The 22,593-nt window shown below is 42.2% G+C and overlaps 1 protein-coding gene across 3 annotated transcripts in view; it reads left to right on the top strand.

Moving 5' to 3' along the window:
* Positions 1-22,593, top strand: part of esrrga (estrogen-related receptor gamma a) — a 164,379-nt gene that overhangs the window by 36,568 nt on the left and 105,218 nt on the right. For 2 of the 3 annotated variants that reach the window (XM_026171499.1, XM_026171490.1), the window contains exon 3: positions 14,161-14,240. The gene's annotated coding sequence lies outside the window, so the exon portion shown is untranslated. Of the gene's footprint in view, positions 1-14,160; positions 14,255-22,593 lie in introns of all 3 variants that reach the window. The other variant, XM_026171508.1, reaches the window with a different exon arrangement.

The following is a 22,593-nucleotide window of genomic DNA, read 5'->3' as shown; positions in this document are numbered from 1 at the left end:
TTTCAGTTGACTACTGCAGATACAACTGACTACGGTATCTGGCACCAAGATGTTAGCAATAGATCCTTTAAGTCTTTAAGTTGTGAGGTGACGCCTCCATGGATCAGACTTGTTTGTCCAGCGCATCCCACAAATGCATGTGGGGCCTTGGTCCCCACATCCATCAGTGTGCACCCGTGACGTTGTTGCTGGGTCACCACTGTTTCTTCCTTAGACCACTTTTGGTAGATGCTGAGCATTACAGACCGTTTTGGAGGTCATTATTTTGATTATGCAAGACTTTTCATGTTAGGAGAAGATTTTTTAATTCATTTCCAGATTTAACTAGTAGCCAGTGAAGAGAAGGTAATATCAGATAAATATGACATTGCGTTCTCATCCACATTACTCGCTGCAGCATTTTTAGGTTCACTGAAGGCTTTTTAGAAAACTTTCAGAACTTATAATAATGAATTACAGTAGAAGCAATGAATGCATGAACTAGTTTTTCAGTATTCCTCTGAGATAGGGTGTTTCTAATTTTAGCAATGTGCAGATGAAAAAATTAGTCCTACATGTGTGTTTAATGTGCTCATTGGAGGATATATCCTGGTCAAAAGATTCTGACAGTGTTACTGGTAATGCCACCCAGAGTAACACCATGTTACTTAGATTCTTAGGGTAAAATATGACAAGTTTAATTACAGAACATACAAGCGCCAGTGTCTTACAAGACATGCCAATAAAAATAAAAAAAACTAGTTAGTTAATTTTCTAGCTTCATAGACAAGTAGTGCTAGATATCATCTGAATAGCAATGAAAATCAATACCTAAGGGAAGCATGTATAACATAAAATGTGCTGGTCCCAATACAAAACCCTGTGGTACTCGACAATTATCTTTTTTGTGTGAAGACTTGTCATTTACATGCACAGTTGTAATCTATTATATACACAATTCAAAACAGCTTGGTGCTGTTGGTCTAACAAGACAAATACAGAGACACTTCCACTATAAGAGCCTGTAATAAGGCCATTAGTAACCATCACTACTGCTGTTTAAATGCTATAATGCATTCTGACTCTTTACTGAAACTCCCCAAATAGACATTCCTTTCCAATGATCAGTTAACTGTTTTATAACTACTCTTTCGGGAAATTTTGAAGTTGTAGGAAGGTTTGAAATTGGTCTATAATTAGCTGAGACAGCTGGGTCAAGTAAAGCCTTTTTTGTAGTGGTTTAATTGCAGCCACCTTGAAAGCATTTGGTAAGCACTGTGTTAATAGAGATAAAATGATTATATTTTAAATTGTAGCCTTAGTTAATCATAGGACTTTGAACTGTGTTGTGGGAATGGGTCTAATAGATACAATGATGGTTTGGAGGAAGAAGTTATTGAAGTTGTCACGATATGTGCTGTGTGGCAGGCAGGATAGGACCCAAATGCAGGAACTCTCAGAGACAGGACTTACACTCAAAATGCAGCTTTTATTGCTGGATAAAAAACTCTTTTCACAGAAGACAAAACCAAACGCGAGGAACTAGAAATACGAACTGAAATCTAAACACTACGATGCTAAAAAGCTATGGAACAAAACTGGGCATGGAGAGAAAAAAGCATAATGAGGGTACAATGCGAAACAGAACAAGTAAAACACAGGGCTTAAATACACACTGGAACAATCACGGAATAGGAGACAGGAGGGAAACACAGCTGGGAGAAATCAGAGCTAACGAGACAAGGGGAAGCAAAACCAGACACACTGCACACAGGACAGGGACTATCAAAATAAAACAAGAAGCACATGATAGACACAGTGACACAAGCTGTGTCCCAAAACGTAGGCCGCATTCTTCCGGCCCACGTAGACCGCGAAGGCCGGAAGTGCGAGGCTGTGAAATGGGACAGTCTAGCCCTCAGATTTGCGTCACCGGTGTCTCGGTGGAGTTTAATAAACTCAGCCGTCTGCTCCTTGCTCTCTAAAATGTAACAGGACACTGGCGTAAATTCTCGACCGTCTCACACTTCTGTTTAATCAGTTTTCTGTTTGACGTTTATTCAGCTGTGTGAAAATCCCGGAGGAACCCACCCAATGGATTAATAAAGTTTTATTTAATCTAATCTAATAACTTTGATCTCAGCCAAACCAATTTAGTCTGGAACAAATAAAACACCGAAAAAGCCAAACAATTACATTTTTAAGTTATCCGAGTGACTTATATACAGTATCATGTTTAACCTGAGTAGCGAAAGACAGCAGGGTCTGAAAACGATGAAGCTGGGAGTCTGCTGCTCTTGCCGGCTCGAGTGACCATTGAATCCCCCGGCTAGCTCATACTTATAGTCATGACTATACAGTGGTCCCTCGCTATAACGCAGTTTACCTTTCGCAGCCTCTGTCATGGTGTGCCGTGTGCAGGCAGGAAAAGAGGACCCAAACGCTGGACTCGGTGAACAGGAAGAGGCAGCTTTATTGTGCTGTGGCAGAAACTCCAAACATAACAGTGTGTGAATGTGTGTGTGAATGGGTGACTGAATGTAGTGTAAAGCGCTTTGGGGTCCTTAGGGACTAAGTAAAGTGCTATACAAATACAGGCCATTTTTACCATTTACCATAACTCACAATAACAACCCTAAACTGAAAACACAAAGCTAATAACAAACACTTGGAACCTGAAGATGAGAGACTGAGAACACGGAAGCAAAACACACAGCTTGTTGAGAGTACAACGCAACACTGAACACTGGAGGACACACACTATAAATAGACAGGCAGGAACATGAGGGAACGAGGAACAGGTGGGAACACAGCCGGAAGAAATTAGACTTAACGAGACAGAGGAAGCGAAACTAGAAACATGGACATAAGATATGAACCTTCAAAATAAAACAGGAAATCCACAGACTGAACACAGATAACTCTTACAGAGAACAGAAGAAACAAAGTACAGGGGCCAGAGTGACATCAGGGGCAAAGGAATACACAAGCTAAGAAATACAGAACAGAAACCAAAACACCAGTAGTCATAACCCAAGAACCAAAAGGAAAACAGACCAATAAGCAATAATATAAAATCAAAACACTGGGCACTGGGTTTCACATATTTTTATGTGCAATTTCGCATGCCTTTTTTTTTTTTTTTTTTAACAGTGCATTGTGTTCCATCGTCCTCCGTGCGGTGTCTCCTGTACAGTACAAATATGTTCCACTTGTCAAATTTACCTAAATCTTCTATCGCTAGCAGTGTGACTCTGAAGTGCTGTACTTGGTGTTTGTAAGTTTTCTCCCCAACAAACACAACAATGTCGAAGAAACGTTTTGCACCGTCAAAGGCACCTGCGGTAGCACCCAAAAGGCAGAGGAAGATGCTAACCATCGCACCAAAATTTGGACTTCTGGACATGCTAAAAGAAGGTAGAAGTTACTGTATTTTTCGTGTGCCCAACAGGTCCTTTACTCCAGTCAACTTTAACCCATTTATTTAAAGTACAATTTTTGCATTTACAATTTAGTCAAGTAAGTTCAGCTTGTGGGGATAGGTTAATTGATTAATCCAAATTGTCACTAGGTGTGAATGTGCGAGTGAATGAATCAGAATCAGAATCAGAATACTTTATTGATCCCTGGGGGAAATTATTTTTTGTTACAGTGCTCCATTTTAAACCAACATTAAGACAAGACAGACAATACGCTAACTAAGAATAGTACAATATATACATATATATACATACATACATACATAAGTCACTTATAAATAAATAGTTGGAAAAGAAACATGTGTAGTTGTAGCAGCAAACAGTGTGTTAAGTGGATGCGTTGTACAGGGAGATGGCCACAGGCAGGAATGATTTCCTGTGTCGTTCAGTGGTGCTTTTCGGTAATCTCAGTCTCTCACTGAACGAGCTCCTGTGACTGACCAACATGTCATGGAGTGGGTGGGAGGTGTTATCCAACATTGTCTTTATCTTGGACAGCATCCGCCTCTCCGACACCACCTTGAGGGAGTCCAGCTCCATCCCCACAACATTGCTGGCCTTACGGATTAGTTTATTAAGTCTGTTGGCATCTGCGACCCTCAGCCTGCTCCCCCAGCATGCAACAGCATAGAGGATCGCACTGGCCACAACAGACTCATAGAAAATCCTCAGCATTTTCTGGCAGATGTTGAAGGACCTCAGTCGCCTCAAAAAATAGAGACGACTCTGGCCCTTCCTGTAAAGTGCTGTGGTGTTTTTAGCCCAGTCCAGTTTATTGTCAATGTGTACTCCAAGGTATTTATAGTCCTCCACAATGTCAACACTGACCCCCTGGATTGAAACAGGGGTCAAGTGTTTCCTGGTCTTCCTGAAGTCCACGATCAGTTCCTTGGTCTTTGCCACGTTGAGCTGCAGATGATTCTGCTCACACCACGTGACAAAGGAGTCGACCACAGCCCGGTACTCTGTCTCATCATCCCTGCTGATGCATCCAACCACCGCAGAGTCATCAGAAAACTTCTGAAGATGGCAGGTCTCTGTGCAGTGGCTGAAGTCTGTGGTGTAGAGGGTGAAGAGGAAGGGGGAGAGGACAGTCCCCTGTGGTGCCCCTGTGTTGCTAATCACCTTGTCAGACACACACTGTGGGAGACGTACATATTGTGGTCTTCCTGTCAGGTAATCAACAATCCAGGACACCAGAGAAGCATCCACCTGCATCGCTCCTAACTTATCACCCAGGAGGGTCGGCCTGATGGTGTTGAAAGCACTGGAAAAGTCAAAAAACATGACCCTCACAGTGCTCGCCGGCTGGTCCAGATGGGTGTAGACACGATTGAGCAGGTAGATGATGGCGTCCTCTGTTCCGAGACGAGGCTGATAAGCGAACTGAAGGGGATCCAGATGTGGTCTTACTATGGGTCGCAGCTGGTCCAGGATGAGCCTTTCCAGGGTCTTCATGATGTGGGAGGTCAGTGCCACGGGCCTGTAATCCTGGGGGCCACTGGGACGAGGCGTCTTTGGTACAGGGACGAGGCATGATGTCTTCCACATCACCGGGACCCTCTGCAGACTCAGACTCAGCATAAACAGTTTATGAAAGACTCCACACAGCTGGGGGGCACAGGCCTTGAGGACAAGGGGACTCACTCCGTCTGGTCCAGCAGACTTGCCTGAGTGAAGTCTCCTCATTTGCATCTCAACCTGGTATTGAGTGAAGGTGATGGGTGGGGGAGGGGTGTCAGGAATCTCACAGGAGGCAACATGTGAAGAGAGAGGCTGGCACAGTGGTGTGGCTCTGGATTCCAGGCTGACTGCAGGTGAGGTTGTGGGGGTGGGAGCAGACACTGTGGTGTCGAATCTATTGAAAAACAGATTCAACTCGTCGGCTCTATTCTCACCTCCCTCAGCTCCCCTGCTGTTGGTTGGCCTGAATCCAGTGATGGTCTTCATGCCCCTCCACACCTCTCTCATGCTGTTCTACTGGAGTTTCCACTCCAGCTTCCTCCTGTAATTGTCCTTAGCCTCTCTGATCTTGTCCTTTAGTAACACCTGGACCTTCCTCACCTCCTCTTTGTTGCCCCCTCTGAAAGCCCTCTTCTTGTTGTTGAGGAGGGCTTTGATGTCCTTAGTCACCCACGGCTTGTTATTTGGGTAACAATGAACAGTCTGAGCTGGAACAATGGAGTCGGTGCAGAAAGTTATGTAGTCTGTGATACACTCAGTAAGCCCATTGATGTCCTCGGCGTGAGGCTCACAGAGTGTTTCCCAGTCGGTCACCTCGAAACAGCCCTGTAGTTCCGCTATTGCCTCCTCTGACCACCTCCTAACAGTCCTGGTGGTCACAGGTTCCCTCCTCACAATTGGCACATAGCGGGGGGTGAGGTGAATCAGGTTATGATCTGACCTACCAAGTGGGGGGAGGGAGGAGGAGCTGTATGCATCCTTGACGTTAGCATACAGTAAGTCTAAAGTTTTCTCTCCCCTGGTGGGACAGTCCACATATTGTTTGAATGTTGGTAGTGTATTGTCCAGTGATACATGGTTGAAGTCACCCGAGATCACAATAAAGGCACTCGGGTGCTGAGTCTGTAGCCGAGCTATGGCAGAGTGGATAGTGTCACATGCAGCTGTGGGGTTAGCAGAGGGGGGAACATAAACAGCCACCAAGATGACGTGAGAGAATTCCCTGGGTAAATAATACGGCCTGAGTCCAACAGCACACAGTTCAGTGTCCGGGCAACAAATCCTTTCTTTGATTGTTATGTTGGCAGGGTTACACCACCGGTTGTTAACTAAAACAGCAAGCCCACCTCCTTTACGCTTACCGCTAGCGATGCTGTCCCTGTCCGCCCGAACAGTGTGGAAGCCTTCCACGGAAGCATTCTCATCGGGAATGACCTGGTGCAGCCATGATTCGGTGAAACACATCAGGCTACACTCTCGGTATTCCCTCTGACTCCGTACCAGTGCTGAGAGCTCGTCGATTTTACTTGCCAACGATCGCACATTTCCCATCACGATAGACGGCAGACACGGTTTAAACCTCCTCCTCGCTTCGAGCCTCCGCTGTCTCACCGTCACCTTTTTTCTTCTCTTCTGTCCTTGACCTCTGCATCCCCGATGTGTTTTCCTCCAAATTTCAGCTGGTACTTCTGCGGGCACTTCTGCGGGCCTGGCCAGCGAGCCGGCCGGCATCAGGGCGATCAGCTGATCTCTGGAGTAAACAGTCCGTGCGTGTAGGAGATGTGCCGCGGTCCCGTTCCATGATAAAAGTAACAGTTCCACGGCCACCAGAAGAACAAAAACTCTCTCAATCCACATGATTGAGTAAGAGATAGAAAACGGAGGAAAATACAAGTCAGAAAAAAAAAAGAATACGTAAGAAAAAAGAGCTAAACTAAGAGAAAAGCAGGAGCGACTGTAACAGGCTGCACGCTGGTTGGCGCATGCGCACTTTGCTGTGAGTGTGAGTGTGAATGGTTGTCTGTCCCTGTGTGTTAGTCCTGCGACAGACTGGCGACCTGTCCAGGGTGTACCCCGCCTTTCGCCCTATGACAGCTGGGATAGGCTCCAGTGCCCCCCGCGACCCTGAAAAGGATAAGCGGAAGCGAATGGATGGATGGATGGATGGAAGTTCATTGGTATTGGAAAATATAGAATGCACGAGACCAGTTTTATCTTCCAGTTATTTAATTTTTTGTATTTAAAGCCCCGCATGTGCACATTCATACAATTGACTGGTATAGTTACAAAGGCAGTAAAAAATGCCATAGAATACTAATAAAGAATATTATCCAGGTACCACACCATATTTTTATTTTTATTGTAGCATCAGAAGAAACAATCAGCCTTACCTGTGTGTTGCTCTCAACAAACAACTGAATTTTACTGTATATAACATTTTGTGGAGTCAAATATATGCTGTAGCAAGCAGTAAAGTGAAATCCAACGCAGCACTTGATACTGTGTGTGTGTGTGCGTGCGCACGTGTGTGTGTGTGTGTGAGCGAGAGCAAGAAAGAGAGAGAGAGAGAGAGACAGACATACAGAGAGAGCATGTTTTTTGCTGGTTGGTTCTTTACTGAGAGACTGAGTCAAGAGTCCCTAATCCTTGCCATCAGAGACTTCTTAGCACACGCATACATGCACACATACACACATACACACAAATTCATACACGTTCTTATCAGCTTGCCCAGTGAACCATTATGGTGTGTGTGTGTGTGTGTGTCTGTGTGTGTGTGTGTGTGTGTGTGTGTGTGTGTGTGTGTGTGTGTGTCTGTGTGCTCACTGATGAGGGGATACCAGTCCTCCCATGACAGAGGTAATCCTGTTCAATGGCAGGTCTGGATATCCCAACTGGTATGTGTGTGTTTGTGTGTTACTCTGTGTGTATCCCATAGCAGCAGGTCATAGAGCCCCAGTCTACTGTCCGCCTGCCACTCTCTCTTAGTCTGCGTGTCTGCCAGTTTGTTTTCTGTACTGTCTTGTGCTCAGTCTACTGTCCATTTGTAGTTAGGCAATGGTGCCTTTTTCTTTGAGAGGGCTGTTTGGATTCTGTTTTTAAAAAGAAAAAAAAAATTCAACATGGTTCATGAGTACCCCATTGCAGTTCTTGTTACATTAGTTCCCTAAAGACATAGGTTGCAGAATGGAAAACCCAAAGTGATTTGGGGTAGTTTTATGGATTATTTATGAAAGATTATGGATTATTTACTATGTGCATTTATGAAGCTTTTGTTATTGTTTTTCTACTTTCAGGTGACAGCCTTATGTGCATCTGAGCAATAATAATAATAATAATGATAATAAAAAACTTTATTTATATATCACTTTTCAAAACAAAGCTACAAAATTCTTCAGAAATACAATAGAAATAGAAATAGAATGATTAAAAAGATAAAGTTAAATCATCATTAGGCAGGGAAATACATCACAAGGACATTAAAAAAAGCCAAAACAATGGAAAACAGAAAATAAAAAGCATATATAAAATAATTAAAAATGATTGCTAGGTTGTTAAATTTAGAACAACACAGAAGAAACACAGTGGAGGGACAGAAAAGTCCTGCTTATAAAAATGTGTCTTTAAACGATATTTTAAAGACCTGAACAAGCTTGCCAGTCTGATCTCCTTAGGAAGAAAGTTGCAAAGAAAGAGTGCCTTGACTGAAAAACGCTCAGGATTTTGGGTTGGCCAGCAAAGCCTTGGCTCAGGAGATCTGAAAGGTGGATCAGGCCTTTAAAAACAGCAATAAAATCTGAAAATCAATTCTGAAATTAATAGGTAACCAATGAAGATATCTTTTCTGTTATTGGTTTTAATAAGAGGTCTGGGTGCTCAATTTTGGACAAGCTGTGTGAACTTTTCTGTCTCAAATAAGAGTGTAATGAAATTCAGTAATCTTACTTTTGGATAAAATTGATCTCATCTTACTAAATGTCTTAAGCTGCATAAAATAAAACTGGACAACTATGCTAACATATTTTTCAAGCTAAGGTGACACTGACATTTTTATAATATTGGCTCCAGTTTATAGACGAGGAAATCAGGTGTGTTGTACATGGATTAGACGCATTGGGGCCAATAGCTACCCCAGTTCTGTGCCGTTCAGTAGTTATTATCTTGGATACAGTCATTCAATACATTGAGGTTAAAATGTCATTGGGGTGAAAAGAGATCTACAGTTGTGTGTCATCTACACAGTTGTCAAAGGACAAAACATCCATAAAGCATAAAGCTCCTGCTTCAGCTAAAAATAATTTCAGTGATGTTAGAACAAGAAGCTTTTAGGTTGAGTTTTTAGCCCAGTATTGATTTGAATTAAGGCGTTGCTGTCTATAACAGCTGTATGTTTATGCGGTCTGCATGTGTGAGCGTGGTTGGATGCAAACTGTAAATTTGTCATGTGCATGTCCAAAATTAGCATGTAGCTGACTGAATTTGTTTTGAAATTATGGCGAGGTTCATGAGTATGTGTGGTTCCTGGCCAAATGTGTTTTCAGATCAGTGCAGGGTATGTGTGTGCATGCTTAGCTGTGTACGCTGTTGTGTTTTGGGAATATTATAGTGTCTGTTTTTCAGCACACCAGCGGGGGGCTAATGGAACAGCTTTGTTGGTTTAAAAGAATTACCAGCTTCCTCCGCCAGAATCAACTCATAATCTCCTTTACTGGCACCACTAGGCTCACTGCCATACCATTGACAGCACCTAGTAACGCAACACACATATGCACACAAATGGTGATCAGCCAAACACCACTACAAGATGCTAACTCTCTTGTGAGAACTGACTTGATGAAAAGAGAGAGGTGGGAAAAAAGAACCGTATAACAACAACAAAATACCCGTAAGACAATAAAGAAAGGGACAGAGGTATGAGGTGAAGTGACAGAGAGAAAGGAGGACAACAGTGGAAGAGTGGGGGTGAGACAGGGAGAAAGCGCAAGAGATGAGAGCTGCAGGGTTATCAGTGCTTAACAGTTCCACCCTATATAATGTTGCATTGGACATCAAAGAAATAGCTCCTTTTTGTTTCCAGGCTTTGGATATATCCCTTGTCGGAATGTGGTGTGTACACACACTCCAAGTTTAAAAGTGATGGTGGCAATGGCTGTCAAGAAAAACTGTCATCGAAAGCTGGACAGATGACAAGTGAATAATGGAAAACAGAAGAGTGGGAGTAAAAGAGAGCAAAAAAAAGACTACTGTTTTAATTGTACCATAGAACTGTATTAATAGTTTAATTTAAAAAAAAAAATGCTGCTTGTGCAGTTAGCTGAGCAGTTCTACATATGTACGTTCTACATCAATATGATTTTTTACAACATTTATTGAGCCATATACACTGCATATATGTTGTGACTTCACATATTGCCAGTGACGGATGATCTAAAAGATGCTAATGCAATCTTCTCAGGTGGACTCATAATCCACAATTTTCAGGGTCAAATTACAAGTCTTTGTGTCATGCTTTTACTTTTAATTTTCTTTCCTACAAGTTCTGACCAGAAGTGAAACTTTTTATCTTAGCTTCTATGGTGCTGTTCCACTAGGTGTGTTCACTGCTTTCAACCATGTTTCTTCTGCTTATAAATTAGTTAGAGCTTTTGTGGACAAATTGTGCTTTTACTTGTTTCATACAGAAAGGTGTGCTGTGCTGTATGTGAACTCTTAATTCTTCTGAAATCCAAATCATATACTAAATTAAGACTATACTTAATTGTTCGTAAAATATTATGATAAAGATATATATAAAAATAAATAAATTCCCCACTCGCCCCTGTGGGCGGTCAATCCTTCAAGCTTGGGTCCTCTACCAGAGGCCTGGGAGCTTGAGGGTCCTGCACAGTATCTTAGCTGTTCCTAGGACTGCGCTCTTCTGGACAGAGATCTCCGCTGTTGTTCCCGGGATCTGCTGGAGCCACTCGCCTAGCTTGGGAGTCACTGCACCTAGTGCTCCGATTACCACGGGGACCACCGTTACCTTCACCTTCCACATCCTCTCGAGCTCTTCTCTGAGCCCTTGGTATTTCTCCAGCTTCTCGTGTTCCTTCTTCCGGATGTTGCTGTCATTCGGGACCGCTACATTGATCACTATGGCCGTCTTCTTCTGTTTGTCTACCACCACTATGTCCGGTTGGTTAGCCACCACCATTTTGTCCGTCTGTATCTGGAAGTCCCACAGGATCTTAGCTCGGTCATCCCATTTTGACCCCGGGACTTCCAGGTTATACTCGGCACAGATGTTCCTGTACACTCTGCCGGCCACTTGGTTATGGCGTTCCATGTATGCCTTGCCTGCTAGCATCTTACACCCTGCTGTTATGTGCTGGATTGTCTCTGAAGCATCTTTACACAGCCTGCACCTGGGGTCTTGCCTGGTGTGATAGACCCCAGCCTCCCGATTACCACTGGGACCACCGTCACCTTCACCCTCCACATCTTCTTGAGCTCTTCTCTGAGCCCTTGGTATTTCTCGAGCTATATATATATTAGGGGTGCAACGATACACAAAATTCACGGTTCAGTTTGGTTCGATACTTTGGTGTCACGGTTCGATATTTTTTCGATACAAAAAAACTTTCATGCTTTTTTAATTTGTCATTTATTAAAATTATAAATATATATTTTAACTCAAACGTACAGTTTTTAAAATAAAATAATAATTCTATCTGATTGAGAAAACACTCATCTTTGGAAAAGAGAGTTTATTACAGAGAAATGGCTCTTTCCAAAATAAAAGCTATACTATATGCTTCTTCTGGGCTATATTCTCAGCAGCATATTAAACATATCAGGTCCCCATAAGGAGAATCATGTGCTAACGGCATATATATATATATATATATATATATATATATATATATATATATATATATATATATATATATATATATACACATATATATATATATATATATATATCCTCAGCCTCCCTGGGAAAGTCTATGCCAGGGTGCTGGAAAGGAGAGTTCGTCCGCTAGTCGAACCTCGGATACAGGAGGAATATTGCGGTTTTCGTCCTGGTCGCGGAACACTGGAGCTCTTTATCCTCTCGAGGATACTTGAGGGTGCATGGGAGTTTGCCCAACCAGTCTACATGTGTTTTGTGGATTTGGAGAAGGCATTCGACCGTGTCCCTCGGGGTGTCCTGTGGGAGGTGTTGCGGGAGTATGGGGTGTCTGGCCCATTGCTACGGGCCATTCGATCCCTATACAACCGTTGCAAGAGCTTGGTTCGCATTGCCGGCAATAAGTCGGACTCGTTCCCGGTGGGTGATGGTCTCCGCCAGGGCTGCCCTTTGTCTCCGGTTCTGTTCATAATTTTTATGGACAGGATTTCTAGGCGCAGCCAAGTGGCGGAGGGCTTTCGCTTTGGTGGCCTCAGAATCTCATCTCTGATTTTTGCGGATGATGTGGTTCTGTTGGCTTCATCGGGTGAGGGCCTCCAGGTCGCACTGGAACGGTTCGCAGTGTGAAGCAGCGGGAATGAGGATCAGCACCTCCAAATCTGAGGCCATGGTTCTCAGCTGGAAAAGGGTGGAGTGCCCACTCCGGGTCGGGGATGAGTTCCTGCCCCAAGTGGAGGAGTTCAAGTATCTCGGGGTCTTGTTCGCGAGTGATGGGAGAAGGGAGCCGGAGATCGACAGACGGATTGGGGCTGCAGCTGCAGTAATGTGGACGCTGCACCGGTCCGTCGTGGTGAAGAGGGAGCTGAGTGTAAAAGCGAAGCTCTCAATTTACCGGTCGATCTACGTCCCTACCCTCACCTATGGCCACGAGCTGTGGGTAGTGACCGAAAGAACGAGATCGCGGATACAAGCGGCAGAAATGAGCTTCCTCCTAAGGGTGGCTGGCCTCTCCCTTAGAGATAGGGTGAGAAGTTCGGCCATCCGGGAGGGGCTCAGAGTAGAGCCGCTGCTGCTCCACATCAAAAGGAGCCAGCTGAGGTGGTTCGGGCATCTGACAAGGATGCCCCCTGGGCGCCTCCTGGGTGAGGTGTTCCAGGCATGTCCCACCGGGAGGAGGCCCCGGGGCAGACCCAGGACACGCTGGAGAGATTATATCTCTCGGCTGGCCTGGGAACGCCTTGGTATTCCCCCGGATAAGCTGGAGGAGGTGGCTGCGGAGAGGGAGGTCTGGGCCTTTTTGCTTAGGCTGCTACCCCGCGACCCGGCCTCGGATAAAGCGGATGAAGATGGATGGATATATATATATATATATATATATATATATATATATATATATATATATATATATATATATATATATATATGTGTGTGTGTGTGTGTGTGTGTGTGTGTGTGTGTGTGTGTGTGTGTGTGTGTGTGTGTATCCAATGTAAACGATTCTGGCAAGCAATAAACATTGGAAAGTTGTTATACCATGATGTTAGAATGATTTGTTTGTTTATATTGGCAATGAACAGGTAATTTGGTTAATTATTTTCTATTTTTGATATAAATTCCTTTGTTTGCCAGAAAGGTGAGGAAAAAGTTTTACCAGGAAATCTTTTTATCCTGAGTAAGCGTATGTTCAAGGTTTACACTTTTTTGTAGTTAATTTACTGGATACAGCTTGTTATGGAAATATCTAAATTTATGAAAAATAAACAGCAATGTTTTGTGCGGCAGTGCTTAATTTCTTAAGGCACAGTGGCACACACAATACACACACACACAAACCCTTCTCATACTAGACTCATATATACACTTAACACACACACACACTGAAGTAAAATGTTCCATCAAAGTACAAAAGTGGTGCGAGAAAAGGAGATGGAGAAAGAAAAAGGGAGAGGTCTGAGATCTGAGAGGAGAGGAGACGAGAACAATGGCTTTATGTCTTGACAAACACTTAGCCGAGGCCTTTAGACTAACACTTTGGAGCAGACATGTCTTCCTGCATACCAATAGCAAATACTGTCATTCCCCATCTAACTCAGAGGCTTTTGATGTTCTATTCACAGAGATAGAGAGAAGGGAGGTGAAGAAGGGGATATAGGTAGAGTGAGTGCAGTGAAAAGGAATGGGGGAAACATGACGGAATAAAAAAAGAGAAGGAAGGAAGGAATAGAGTTTGTTGAATTAGATAAGAGGGCCTATGATATTGCTCTCTAACAATTTCATGTTTTCTTTCTTTTCCCTTTGCTTTTCTCCTTCTGTCTCGCTGTCTCTTTTTACGTTTAGGATAATCTATAGATCATAGCAGTAAAAACAAGTTCCAAGTAGAAGGGAGAAAGAGGAAATGGAGAATACACAATGGATCCCCCTCCACGGTGGTATGTAATTTCATGTATGTAATTTTTAAGACTGTTCTGCTTATAATTTGCTTCTTTTTTGCTACTGTTTTCACATTAATTGTCCATCAATTTAGTGTCAACTTTTAAACATTTAAAAGCCGGTAGTTTGAATCGAGTTAAAGGTTTTCACATAACAGTGACATGCAAACGATCATGTCTGCACGCATATGCCATTTCCCTTACCAACTACATCTCTTATCTGCCAAAGTGCACAGACACTGGCAGGCACAAACAAACACACATACCCCACACACTTAATTACACACACATACACATGCATGCAACCTCCTCTGCAAGTTGATAAGTGTGTTAGGAGGCAGGGAGAAATTATTAATTATGAAGCTAATGGGCACCAGGCTGAGTTCTGCTTCATTAAGCTTTAACGGTTTGTGTGTTAATGTTTGTGTTTGTAAATGTGTGCATGAAAAAGTGAAGAAACTGATCTATATCAGAAATTGTATCAAACCTACAGTAGGTGGACAAAAGAGCTGTTTGTTTTATCATCATCAGTTGTATGTTGCTCGTATATGCTTATTTGTCATAGGTAATTGGAGACTTTGAGGTCTGAAAGAAGGACCTCAAAATACCCAAGATAATCAAGCTGGCATTTTGAGGCAGCTCTAAATCTATCAGTAAAACCAACCACCATAACCATGCCACACATTAGTAAAAGGGTGCCAACCAATATGTTGCCATGCAGTGTTTGCACGTGTCCTGCAGTTGTAGTACAACTTTGCTTGCACCCAGTGTTGATTGTATTGCAGTTTGCTCCCATTCTGTTGCTTGGAGGGTTGTGCTGGCTACAGTATGATAAGTAAAACCAGCATTGACGTTAATCTGTCTCACTCCCACAAGAAAAGACAGATAAGAGTGGGGGAGAGGAGCGGAGGGAGGGTGAGACAGTGGAAAGAAATTTTGTCGTGTTGAAGCTGAAGTTGAGTATGAATTGAAAGGCATGAGTCAAACTCCCCGTATCCTTGTGTGACAGCGTATGGCTGTCACATAACCATATGCTGTGATTTTTGCGTGTCTGGACACGTGTGTTTCCGTATAAATAGCTCTGATGGTAACATAAGCAGGGACCCGGGCTCAGTGGTTTTTCCCATTGATTAGATGGCTGGCTAATGCACAATCATCACCACCACTCATGCACATACACAGTAACACACACACACAAACTACTTTATTGCACTAATGAGACTTGGTTAAGACCCCCTAGGAGCAACCAACAACCACTTTACCCCTGAGAGAGACATTGGGTGTGAGAGAAAGAAGGAGTGACTAAAAAACAGCTAAAAAGCAGAGGAAGAGTAAGGCAGATATAAAGAGCATGGAGGAAAAAGAACAAGATAGAAAAATGAAAGGACAAAGCATGACAGTATAAAAGCCATCCTGCCTTAATTTTTGTCTCAGTGTGTGTGTGTATATGTGTGTACGTGGTTAAGATGTCCCTGAGGGGTGTCCTCTTGCTGTCAATGTGTGTATCCCCATGTCTGGGTGTATGTGTGCGCTAGAATTACCCAGAATGCTTTAGCAATTGACTGGCTGGCTAATGGCGGTCTCTGTTTTCCTCTGATGGTCATTGACTAGGCCTTCTCATCAATACCTGTTTTTACAGCTATTCTAGTGATGTGTGTGTGTCTCTGTGTGTAGTAATTGTGGTTGTGTGGTTGTGCATGCTACTTATGAAAGAAATTACCCTTACTTGGGAACTCATGAGTTTCATAAAAGCACCACTTATGCCGCTTCTTCACATGTCTCTTGTTTGCTTTACCCTTGATAGATCGTGTCTATTTTTTAAGACCTTGTACAGACAGTGTTTGTGGAGATTAATACCATTTTATTGCAATGTTTGTTTTGAGAATCATAATTTTGAGACATAAATTTGAACTGATTGCAGATACTTGGTGTGAATTAGGTTTCTCAGAGGAAATTCTGTGTTGTAAGATTTAGCACCATTCCTCGATTTGCCAACATACACCACTGCTTGTTTTCAGCCTAAAATTTGATTTGATAAAACTGTACATTTTTTTCCCACTCTTGGCTTTTTAGCCCTTGTTTTACAAGGTTAATGCGCCAGCAACACATGTGGTATGAAGGACAACTTGTGGCTTTCAACCAGGGAGGAAGTAATGGAAGTTCTTTCAGGAAAAACAGGATGGATTTTCTATCTTAAAGTTTGTTCCAGGATGTATGAATGAAGTATCATTTAAGAAGTTTAGATAGTGGCTCCTAATAAATGTCTTTTTAATCTAATTTTCTTTTATAGTTTTATTATTTCACTATATTTTATTTGTATGATAAAGCACAACTTTAGTGTTTCATCGTTTTTATTTTATTTTTTATTAAAAAAATCTTTATCTGTTTTTATTTATTTATTCATGTACATGATTGGTTGTGTTTATTTTTATTTGTATATATGATATTTAAACTCTGATGATGAGCATGACGATGAAGGCCACAAGCTGAAATGCACAATTAAACAAAGCGTTGCTGAAGCTTTAACTTCATCAGACTCTATACTTTTCTCCATGCATCTTGGAAGTAGGTGAAGTTGTTCCAGAAACCTCCACTCTGCCCTTTTTAAGGCAAGGTGCATCTGCTCTAATTACTCCTTGAAATCCTTAATAATAAAGTAGACATATGAGAGCTGCTGGGAAGTAGTGCTTGACTTTGATAAATAAATATTTAGGAGTTACCAATATAAAAAAGTTGTGGCCTCCAGACGCTTTTCATAGTGTTTTGAATAAAGATACATATATCAGTATGCACAATACTCTCCTCTGTTCTCGTTTCCTCCCCCATAGTTCCCCTACCTGTGGGTTTTCTCCTCCTATTGTTCTCCCTTCAGTTTGGAAAGGATTTGGTCTCACAGACACACAGCAAGACTATCACCACTCCACCCAGGAGACCACTCATCTCTCCCTTCAACTCTCCCACTTCCCCCCCACCTTCTTTTCCTCCCTCTATCCATCCATCTTTCCATCCATTGATTGCCACTATTCCTGGACTCCTGTCATCCCACTCTTAGTTCAACTCAAGTTTCCCTTCCCTTCCCACCACTCAGCTGTGTGTGTGTGTCCTAACCTCTGCATTTCATCCTGTTTTTTTGGCTGTCACAATTGATCAAGTATAAAATCTGCACTTGCATAGTAGTAAAAGAAAATACTTACACTTACTTTCCATTAATGATAGAGCAGGACAGTAATTTATTAAAATCAGTGAGTGATCTTTTTTTTGACATGATTGGATGACTTGGAACACAGTCACTATGTTGTTCTTTCTTTGAAATGTGACTCAATTCCACGCTCATTAGGAGCAACAGACTTCTTACTGCCTAGTCACCTCTAAGTGGCCCAAGTATTGACCATCTATAAGAAATGGTCAATTCTATGAGAAAAGCTGAGCTGATCAATAGGCTGATTACCCTGGTAAGAGCGGAGCTCTCAGCTCATTCATTCAGTCATTCTGTCATTAAATTAATCATTCATTTTATTAATACAGATTTTTATGTAATGGATTCTTTTTGAAATGTTTATTTGCTCTTTTTAGGCTATTAGAGGCACAGATTGGAAAGATGACAGAATAAGGAGATAGATGGTTGGGAAACACAACACATGAGTAGGATCCCCAACAAGACTCAAGGAAGTCAGTTCCAAGAGTCCAGCATCTTAAACCCTTTGGCCCCCACTGTGCCAACCATAATTTTTGTGCTTGGCACAGTCAGACAGAGACACACTTAAATATAAAAGGAAGCATATGTATCATTTATTCACACATACTCATCTCCCTCTCTCACTTTCTCCAGTTCTCTTCATTTGGCACTTCCTAATGTGTGGAGGAATTTTCGAGCATCATGTTATTTCTGAATAGAATTGTGAGTCCTGAATGGATATTCATCAGTCAGAAAACTACAAATGTCTATTTCACAATCCCAGCCTTTGTCAGTTTGAATGTGACTGACAGTGGTGGATGGGTGAGTAGTGCAGATTTTGGATTGTTCTTGCCCAGTTAAATTTTTCTCCTTTTTTTTTCATCCTTCTATGTTCAATGTAAGGTAAAGTGTTCTCAGTAGCTTTTCTGATTGCTGTTAGACAAGTGTTTGGTGATGTTAACAGGTGGTATAAACAGATGACAGATTTTTGAAAGGATAGCATCCTCAGATGCCACTTCGATCTGGCAAGGAATAATAACAGTCGTGATGGATAGCAGCGCTTCCTTAGAGTAGGTTCTGCTGGCCATAGATTAGCACAGCAAAATACTTTTTTTTGCATCAGAAGTAAACAAACCTGGGGTTGAGTTATTGAAAAGTGAACACGATGGGTCAGATTTACTAAATGGTGCAACATAATATGTCAACACAATCACCAAGTTAGTTTTACAGGTGACTTACAAATGTTGTGCTTTTTTCTACATACAGGCGCAGTCAGTTAATTTCAGTATGACATGCCAAACCTTCCAAACGTACAAGTGTTACAAACTAAGAAAATGTATTGACAAGCAGGACTGGCTTAACCTGTTAACAGCAAAGAAATATAGGTCATAGCAGTATATGCTGAATGTAGGCCGACTGTTTGGCAGAAAGAATTATTATAATTGAAACAGGATTCTATAATTGTAGCACTGTAAGCTATTCACACCCTTTTAACTTGTTTGACAGACGAATAATACTTACATTCCTTCTAAAAAAGTCCATGGGATGTGGGAAAGTAAGTAAAAAGTGTTGAAAAAACAAAGAAGTTATGGAGACAAAAATTGTTAAAGTTGTTTGGTTTTTTATTAAACTGAAATACACAGGGAAGCCACTATCAAAGGAAAGAAAACATAATACAACTGAAAAAATGGTCACTAAACAAAACAAAGTTAAAAAGGTTCTCACACAGAGAAAGGGTACCACACACAAGTTCACAAGCTGCATCACAAAGGCTCACTGGACTGTATGTGGCCTTAAGTACTCTGGCTTAATTGCTAGAGTAGAGTAGAGTTAGCTGTGCAAAAAAGGCTGCACCTAAGGGGACATGGCAAGATACAACCATACATATCTCACATCTGGTCAAAGTGTATGCAGCTGAATTTGTGTAGGTTCACCTGAGTGCACTGTCCATGGTCCTGAAATTATAACAGAATGAAATGATATTAAGAAAGTGTGTTTTTAAAATGTAGACATGTAATTGTATTGATCACAACAAAACCATATGGCACCTTAAAACTATCCAATCAATTCAGAGGATAAAAAACTGTTTTACCCATCAGGTAAAACATCAGGCATTGGCAGTCTTAATAAAGGCTGCCAATGCCTGATGTCCATCCAGACATTTCACTTTGCACAACCTGACACCAAAAATTGAAGACATGGAAGAAATTTTGTTGCCGTTGTTATTGGATGAATCCTTTTTGTTAGAGATTCTAGGTCATCTCTGAGTTAATTGAGCAAGTTTAGAATTCTGAGGCTTGGTAATTTATACTTTTTATCACATTATTTTCTGGCGTTCCAAATAAATTAAATGAACATTACAGTTGCTCTTAAATCTGCAATCCCCCATCTGCACAGCAATAACTAAACTGTTAAGCACAAAATATAAGACTTGCTTTTTTTTGTCTTAAATAGTGTTACCGTTAACAGTTAATTGTGTGTCACAAATGTTAGTATATCTGTTTGCTAGCTTAATTTTTATATTCCCCTCCCTGCATTGTGGGTATTGAGAAAAACACTCCCAGAAATGCATATGTAAGAGAGTCGGTTACAAAAAATCTCTGAGTTACCACCTCTGACATCTTTTCAATTTGCTCGCTGTAATAAAGGCCAGCAGTTTTTGTTTTGTTATTTTTAAAAAACCAAAACCCTATTTGGAGCAGCACAACACATTCATATGGCGCGAAGTTCACAACCTGATAAGGTGGCTTATATAAGAGGAATGTTAGTTAGCCTGTGTTCACATCAAAGTACTGATGTTGTCTATCCGGTTGTTCAGTCACTAGCCGTGTCTGGGCCTAAACTCTGCTGCAGATCCATATATCAAACGATCACTATGGCATTACTGAAAGTTGAAAACTGTCTAAAGTCTTTCATCTTTAATAAAATGATCAGCGTTCTGCTCTACCAGGTGTAACAATTGAGTTTAACATCCAGGCATCCATGAAAACGGAATTTATGACATTTAACGAAATTAGAAGTTAGCAGGAAGTTAGCTCGCTAGCTTCTATCTAAATACAATATAGCATGTCCTGACTGCGGGGTTTTGGAAACAAATTCAAACGTACAGCTCTGTTATCACTTCCAACATAAATGAAGACAGAAAACTAAACAGCAGTGACGTTTGTAGGGTTACTGAAGTTTGGCTAGCTGGTATATAATGATGTGCTAAGTGACCGCTTGCGACACAGCTATGTTAGCATATCATAAACAAGCTAACTTTTTTTCCACTCGATAAAAGTTAACGTGAGTGTTCTCGGTGTTCAGGAACAAGTGTAATCGCATGGCAGGATGCTTTAAAAGGACCAAACTTCAGCCAGGAGAACAACTGAGATAATCCATCCACAATACGAGGTTAGTCATTCATATACTGCTGCATGGGCTGGGCTGTAGTTACATCCTAAGGTTTTAAAAACTGAGCTTAAATAAATGATTAGCGGTAATAAAAGCCGAGGGAGGTCAACAGTGATCACTGACTGTTTTAGGAGCTTTTTGAGATTAAATAGAAGAAAATACATAACATTAAAGATGTTAACAACACAAAAGCCATATTAAACGCAGACTACTTTAGGCCCGGAAGTAGGATTCGTCACGTCAACCCTAACACAGTGTTAGAAAATGAGAAAAGTTGATACATTTTCCGTAAACTTAAAATGGTGCATTTGAGGTGTAAGTATTATTATACACTGAACAAAAATATAAACGCAACACTTTTGTTTTTGCTCCCATTCCCCATGGGATGGACGTAGAGACCTAAAATTCATTCCAGATACACAATATAACCATCCCTCCCAAACAGTGGTCACAAATCAGTCCAAATGTGTGGTAGTGGGCACATCTGCTATATTGAGATAATCCATCCCACCTCACAGGTGTGCCACATCAGGATGCTGATCTGACATCATGAGTAGTGCACAGGTGTACCTCAGACTGCCCACAACAAAAGGCCACCCTGGAATGTGCAGTTTTTTGCGCTATTGGGGGTCTGGGGAGCCAGAACCGGTCAGTATCTGGTGTGACCACCATTTGCCTCATGCAGTGCAACACATCGTCGCATGGAGTCTATCAGATTGTCAATTGTGGCCTGTGGAATATTGGTCCACTCCACTTCAATGGCTGTGCGAGGTTGTTGGATATTCGTGGGAACTGGTACACGCTGTCGTATACGCCGGTCAAGCACATCCCGAACATGCTCAATGGGTGACATGTCCGGTGAGTATGCTGGCCATGCAAGAACTGGGACATTCTCAGCTGCCATCTGCCCTGAACAATGTGAACCATGATTCATCCGTGAAGCGCACACCTCTCCAACGTGCCAGACGCCATCGAATGTGAGCATTTGCCCACACAAGTCTGTTACGGCGACGAGCTGGAGTCAGGTCAAGACCCCGATGAGGACGACGGGCATGCAGTTGAGCGTCCCTGAGACGGTTTCTGACAGTTTGTGCAGAAATTGTTTGGTTGTGCAAACCAATTGTTCCAGTAGCTGTCTGGGTGGCTGGTCTCAGACGATCTTGGAGGTGAACCTGCTGGATGTGGAGGTCCTGGGCTGGTGTGGTTACACGAGGTCTGCGGTTGTGAGGCCGGTTGGATGTGCTGCCATATTCTCTGAAACGCCTGTGGAGACGGCTTATGGTTGAGAAATGAACATTCAATGCATGGGCGACAGATCTGGTTGACATTCCTGCTGTCAGCATGCCAATTGCACGCTCCCTCATTGCTTGTGGCATCTGTGGCATTTTGCTGTGAGACAAAACTGCACATTCCAGGGTGGCCTTTTGTTGTGGGCAGTCTGAGGTACACCTGTGCACTACTCATGATGTCAGATCAGCATCCTGATGTGGCACACCTGTGAGGTGGGATGGATTACCTCAATATAGCAGATGTGCCCACTACCACACATTTGGACTGATTTGTGACCACTGTTTGGGAGGGATGGTTATATTGTGTATCTGGAATGAATTTTAGGTCTCTACGTCCATCCCATGGGGAATGGGAGCAGTAACAAAGGTGTTGCGTTTATATTTTTGTTCAGTGTAGTTCCTGAACTGCACGTACCTTGAATGGCATCTGAATCCATGACTGATGCTTGAATGCCTTGGCCAGTTCAAATTCTACTTGCAGCAACTTAGGATGGTA

The sequence above is a fragment of the Astatotilapia calliptera genome, chromosome 1 (assembly GCF_900246225.1).
Source record: "Astatotilapia calliptera chromosome 1, fAstCal1.2, whole genome shotgun sequence".
Classification (NCBI taxonomy): domain Eukaryota; kingdom Metazoa; phylum Chordata; class Actinopteri; order Cichliformes; family Cichlidae; genus Astatotilapia; species Astatotilapia calliptera.
This window is presented reverse-complemented; position numbering and strand designations above follow the sequence as displayed.